Genomic DNA, 7275 nt, shown 5'->3' on the forward strand with positions numbered 1-7275 from the left:
AATTGAGAGATTTTAAAAGATAGTAAGTGTTCTTCTAAAGTGTACTTAAATTTCTTAGACATAGATTCATGTCATTTTTATAGAATGCTGATATTTTCAAAAAAGAGGTAAATGAAAAATTATTATTCATTCTCTCACACTATTTTACACTAAACAATATTAATTAAAATAACCAATCTTGACCAATAAGTTAAGAGTAATTATAATCAGGAAGATTTGTGATCTTAATAAAGGCAACAAAGATAATCTGAAAAATATATTAACAATTAAAATGAAAATAAAATATGTTAAATAAAGAACCATTGCTGTATTTGAAAATCTATTATAAATTCACTATAATTAAATCAAGTAGTTATTGTCATAATAATAGATATCAATGAAAGAATATAGAACTCACCTGTTTTAGATATTTTATAAAATTATGGAAATGTATGCATTATACAAATAATAATTTCAATAATAAAAAGACCCAAATTCACTGTAATATTTCTGCTAAATATAACTGTACGAGGTATGGAGGACTATTATGTAAAATATGGGTTAAAAACATCAACTAAATACCTTTAAATAATATCTGGGGAAGAATGTTCTTTTTAAGTATGCCAATATCTTAGCCATTGCTTGGGGTAATTTAAAAACCAACATTAGGAAAATAGAGGGCATTTCCATTAACATAATACTGAGCAATCTAAGAATGCTTATAAAATTCATACCTGAATCTGTGCACCTTTACTAAATATCTTCCCTAAGGATATGTGATTAAGTGTCTCCTTATTCTAGATAATCTGACCAACAAAGCAATACTACCTAAGCATAGCCTAGTGAATCAGTGAGCATGGTGTGATGATAACTCAAAGGAATATTGGTATAGATTTACTCACCAAAGTATGAAAACCTCAACTGTAGCAGCATCAGCAGAAACCCTATGCTATAATGGGTGACAATTTACATATGTGTCATCCCTAGAGTTCCCTGACCAATGCCCAGATGGTTATCCAGATGAGGATCTCATCTTCATGGCAATTACAACTGTTGTTACCTTACAGAGTGCGTACAGATCTTTATAAGTTTGTGGGGCTTTTGGGTCTTTCTTTTTAATTCTTTGTTTTTCCCTTATGTTTTGTTGTCATTGTTTTATCTACATCATATTAACAATTCAAACAAAAAAGCTACACAGCAATACAAATAAGCATAAATCTTCAATGTTTTTCTGCTGTCCTCACACAGGCACAAACCAATAAAAGCATCTAAAGACACCTGCATTAAGCACTATTTGCAATAACAAATCAAGGCAAAGGAACAGAACCACATCAATAGCAAGACTTATTTAAACAAGATGCCATAAACATTTATTTGAAAGTATGAAAATATGATTAAGATAAAAGAGTTTGCAACCTTTAATTTAAAAAAGAGGGAGAGTTACCTGTCTATAAGCAATCATGATCTCATTTCCTCCAAAAGTGGATTGCATTCCAAGAGTTTAGCTTTATTCTCTTTTCGAGAAGAAAATAATAAAACATAAAAGGAGGGACATGGCTCTATGCACACCTCAGAGACTGAAGCAGGAGGTTTACTGTAAGTGTGAGACCAATGTAGACCAGAAAATAAATTCTAAGATAACTTGAGCTACATCTCTAGTGCCTGAAGACAGATCAATTATCGTAGAGACAGATAAAAGAGGGGTTGCAGAAATATTTAAGAGTGCTTGCTTCTCAGTCAATAGTCAACATCAAAGTAAATGGAGACCAACATAAATCAATTACACTAAAATCAGGGACAAGACAAGGCTATCCAGTCTCTCCCTCTCTCTTCAATATAGTACTTGAAGTTCTAGCCAGAGCAATAAGAAAACTAAAGGAGGTCAACAGGATACAAATTGGAAAAGAAGGAGTGAAAGTATTACTATTTGCAGACGATAAGATGTTATACAGAAGTTACCCTAAAAATTCAACCAGAAAACTCTTACAGCTGATAAATACCTTCAGCAAATTGGCTGGATACAAAATTAACTCAAAGAGATTAGTATGTAGCACTCCTCTATACAATCAATAAACAGAGAAAGAAGTTAGTGCTACAAAACACATCACAAAAACCACAAATAACATAAATATCTAAGTGTGACTCTAAACAAGGAAGTAAAAGACCTACAGAATAATAACTTCAAGTCCCCAAAGAAAGAAACTGAGGATGATATTGGAAAATGGAAGGATCTCCCATGCTTATGGATCAGTAGGATTAACAGTGGAAATAGGGGATCTTATCAAAATCAATCTACAGATTCAATGCACTTCAAATCAAAATGCCAATACAATTCTTTACAAATCTTGAAAGAATACAGCCAGAAACAGTAAACCTAATAGAAAAAAAAGTAGGAAATAGCCTTGAACTCGTCAGTACAGGAGACAACTGCCTGAACCAGTGTCTCAGGCTCTAAGGTCAAGAAATAATAAATGGAACCTCATGAAACTGAAAATCTTTTGTAAGTTAAGGGATACTGCTAATAGGACAAAATGATAGTCTCCAGATTATGAAAAGATCTTTACCAGCTCTACATCTGACAGAGGGCTAATATTCAAAATATATAAAGAACTCAAGAAATTAGACAATAACAAACCAAATAAATAAATTTTAAAAATGGGGTACAGAGCTAAACAGAGAATTTTTAACAGAAGAGAAAAGAATGGCTGAGAAGCACCTAAAGAAATGTTCAACACCCTTAGTCAACAGGAAAATGCAAATCAAAATGACTTTGAGATTACACCTTATATTTTTCAGAATGGATAAAATCTAGTATTCAATGGACGGCACATGCTGTTTAGGTTGGTGGGCAATAGAAACACTTCTCCATTGCTGGTAGGAGTGCAAATTTGTACAGCCACTCGGGAAATCAAGTGGGTGGTTTCTCAAAAAATTGAGAATACCTCAAGACCTAGCTATATCACTCTTGGGCATGTATTTAAAAGATGTCCCACCATACCACAGGGACATGTGTTCCACCATATTCATGGAAACCTTATTTGCAATATCCAGGAGCTGGAAACAACCCAAATGTCCCTCCACCAAAGAATGGATACAGAAAATGTAGTTAATTTATACAATAAAATACTACTCATCCATTAAAAACAAGGGCATCATGAATTTCACAGACAAATAGATGGAACTAGAAAATATCCTGAGTGAGGTAACTGGAACTCAAAATGACATGCATGGTATATACTCACTTATAAGTGGACATTATCCACAAATTATAGGATCATCAGTTATAATCAACAGACCTAAAGAAGCCAAATATGGAGGAAGGCCCAAGGGAGGATGGTTGAATTTTTCTTAGAAGGGGAAACAAAATAGATATCAGAGGTCTATGGGACTAGGGAACTGGGTAGGAGAGAGAATGTGGATGGGAGAAAGGTAGTGTGTGGAGAACAGATGTCCAGAAAGCAGGGGAGAGAAAGGGAAATCAGTGTGGGGGTGCAATCTCTAGGACATGCCAGAGACCTGGTATAAGTTGAGGCTCCAGATGGTATATGTGATAGCAACTCTAGCTGAGACTCCTAGCATTGGGTGGTATAGATCTGAAAGTGGCCAGTTCCTCTAGCCAGGCACGACTTCCAGTAGAGATATAAGGGTAGTAACCCACCCACAAAACCTTTGACCCAAAATGCATCTTGCCTACAAGAAGTGCAGGGAAAGAGATAAAGCAGAGATGGAAGGTATGGGCCACCAATGTCTGCCCCAATTTGAGACCCATCCTATGGGAAAGTACCAGTCCCTGACAATATTAATGATACTCTGTTGTACTTGCATACAGGAACCTCTCAGAGGCTCAACCCAGCAGCCAATGGAAAGAAATGCAAAGACACTTAACATTAGTTGGAGCTTGGGGAGTCTTATGGAAGAGTTGGGAGAAGGATTGAAGGACCAGAGGAGGGCAGAGACTTCACAGGAAGACCAACAAAGTAAATTAACTCAAACTCTTGGGATTGCCAGAGCCTGAATCACCAACCTAAGAGTAAGTCCAAGCTGGATCCAGGCCTCTTAGACATATCTAGTACTTAATCATCTTAGTTCTCATGTGGGTTCCCCAACAACAGAGACTGCTCCTAAGTCTGTTGTCTGCCTGCCTGTTGATTACATACCCCTAAATGTTCCATCTTGAACTGCCCTAGTGGGAGAGGATGTGCTTAGTTTTATAGAGACTTGATGGATAAGTGAAAGCCTTGGGGGGGGGGGGGGGGCTAATACCCAGAAGGAAATTCCCCTTTGCAAATAATTAGAGGATGGGATGTGAGGAGGATCTGTGTAGGGGGGGTTACTAGGAAAAGGAGGGGTACTATATGGATTGTACAGTGAGTAAATAAATAAATTTAATAAAAAATAAATAAACAATATGACTTTCCAATTATTAGAAATAAAACAAAAATAACAACAACAAAAAAGGGCTTGTTTCTCTTTCAGGGAACTTGAGCTAACAACCACCTGTAACTTCAGCTCCTGATGATCTGACACCTTATGTGTCCTGTGGTCACTTGCAGGTACCTGTGCAAACATACTAATACATACATGAGTGATATTTTAAAAAGTCCTTAAAATATAAGAAAAACAATTTAACACATAACATTTCTAAATAAAAATGTCTTGTACAAACTTAATTATCTCTAATAAAACCTGAAGGACACACAATTGCATTCTTTCTCCCTATTATATCAACTCCCTGCTATATAAACTATTGAGAATTTAACATATGTAGTTAAGCAAAATGAAGGCATTTTTTTGCTTTCAGTTCATGCAACTCTCATTAAAAGATATTTAAAATTTCTAAAAAAAAAATAGACTATAGCTGCCCCTAGAGGCCTTGCAGATGTAGCTACTATGTCACATGTGCATCACAAAGAGAGAGGCTATGTCTACACTCAGAGTTCTGACTCTCTGAACATCTGAATAATTTGTAGCCTAACATGCCCTGAAAAACAACAAGCCTAAGATCACTACCAGTCCTGTACCAGGAAGGTCCTGATGGACTTCCACAACAGGAAGCACCCCTCCTGGGTCCCAGGTGGGAATTAGCCTAAGCCATATGGTCAGTGGGGGTGTTGAGAATAAAGGAAGCCTGAGTCCACCACCAGACTCATACTGTGGACCATAGACTAGACAGTGAGCTAACCTGAGATGAGTTAGCCTGGTCCAGTGCTGTGCAGTCCTGGCAGTACAGACCTTGCTCAGATGATTTCTTTCCAGCATCATAATGTAAGAATGGGGAATAGCACTCCTGAGACAATAGCAGACACACAGAGACCCTAGGTACCACCAAGAGGAGCAAGTGGAAAAATGGAAGAGAAAGAGAAACAGGATGTGGGCAAAAAAAAAAAAAAAAAAAGAGAGAGAGAGAGAGGAAGAACTGGAGAATCAAGGGTAGGAAGGTACAGCTTGATCTGAGTGGCTGGTGATGCCACCTGGGACCATGGTGGGTCCTGGCCTATACTGTTATCAAGTGCCACAGTTCTGTCTGCACAAAAACCTGGTCAGACCTGCCTGGTCTAGGCTGTCAACCTCAGGACATGTTGATTTCTGAGGGCTGTGCAAAATGGGCTCCACTCCTCATCTTGGAATTGTGGGAGAGCTGACCCTAGAGTCACAAGAGCAGGAGAGCCCCCTATGTTGGGCAGGACAGCTTGCCCATAGGTTATCCCAGCAGGAGATCTGCCTTGCCCCACACAAGCTTCAGAACTATAGAGTTGATTCTGGATGTGAACTAGCCCTGAGGGTATGAGTGTGGGAGAGCCAGGATTTACTGTGCAGTGGTGTCTTTATGTTTTCAAGAGAAAGATATCCTCCTTGCTCCTCACATCTTAATACCAGCAGCAGGTGGGAAGTTGGCCCCAACAGGATTATAAGAGCAGAAAAGCTGGCCCTGTCACTCACAGGCTCCAGCACTTGAGAAATCAGGCCCTGTCCTTCACTTGGTCAGCACTAATGTGCTGACTATGATGGTGAGGGTGGGTATGAACCAGCCCAAGGATGTTAGCATAGGAGAGCCAGCACTGCCCCTGGTTTACCATGCAGCAAGGGTGAAGAAGAAATACCTTCTCCCCTCCTCAACCCTTGCCATCTATAGCAGGTGAGAGAGCAAGCCCTGGGATCAGGAAAGCAGAAGAGTTCTCCCTGCCCCACACCTACTGCAGTACTCAGAAGAGCAGGCCCTGCACCTCACCTAAACTGGACAGTAGAGCTGGCCCTGAGTGTAGGGTTGCAGGTGAGCCAGCCCCAACAGCTTGATCATAGGACAGATCACAGATGAGCACAGGACAGCAGGTCCTGCCTCTTGTGTGCTGGGTCATAATTTAGATGAGGAAGAACAGACAGCCTCCTCACTCCCTCATCCCTCACCATCTATGGCACATAGAGATTTAGCCCTGGGACCGTGAGAGTGGGAGCACTGCTCATATCTGTCACTGACTGCATTTGATTTGCATATAGTTGACCACATGGAAACAGAATAGAAAGTACAACGAACAGGGTCCTGTATTTCAGCTAGGCAGCAGAGTATAGCTGGCCCTGTATCTTAGGGTTTTACTGCTGTGAGCAGACACCATGACCAAGGCAACTCTTATAATGACAATATTTAATTGGGGCTGGCATACAGGTTCAGATGTTCAGTCTGTTATTATCAAGGCAGGAGCATGTCAATGTCTGTGCAGGCATGGTGAAGGAGGAGCTGAGAGTTCTACATCTTTATCTGAAGGCTGCTAGTAGAATACTCACTTCCAGGCAGGTAGGATGGGAGTCTTAAAGCCCACACTCACAATGACCCACCCACGCCAACAAGGTCACATACTCCAACATGGCCATACTTTATAATATTGCCACTCCCTGGGCTAGAAATATACAAACCATAACATCCTGGTAGCAGAGGTTGCAGGAGAACCAGCCCCAAGAGCATGGGAGTGAGCTGGCAGGCTGAACATCTTGTGTACTTCTTAGTCCCAGATCCATAGCTTTGATTTGGTTCACCCCAACATCCAGCCTATTGATGAAATGCTGGGGTGTGTGAAGAGACTGGTTCTACAGATCCAACACTTTAGAATCTCTATGGCACTGGTCACAACAGGATATCTGAGAAATGTACCATTGAAGTTCCAGTACAAATAGAGTAGCAGAAGCCAGAGGCTCATACCAGACAAATGAATCATTGCAAGGAACACTTGTAGGCAAAGAAGTATGGACAAAATGGAATACTGTGGGACATAATGCTACACACTACAGCTTCAAAATGAGAAT

At 39.7% G+C, this 7275-nt stretch overlaps 1 pseudogene; it reads left to right on the top strand.

The window, feature by feature from the left end:
• Nucleotides 1–4841: 4841 nt before the first annotated feature.
• LOC117715863 (small nucleolar RNA SNORA17) lies at nucleotides 4842–4958 on the top strand (annotated as a pseudogene).
• Nucleotides 4959–7275: the final 2317 nt, after the last annotated feature.

This window comes from Arvicanthis niloticus, chromosome 9 (assembly GCF_011762505.2).
Source record: "Arvicanthis niloticus isolate mArvNil1 chromosome 9, mArvNil1.pat.X, whole genome shotgun sequence".
NCBI classification, from domain to species: domain Eukaryota; kingdom Metazoa; phylum Chordata; class Mammalia; order Rodentia; family Muridae; genus Arvicanthis; species Arvicanthis niloticus.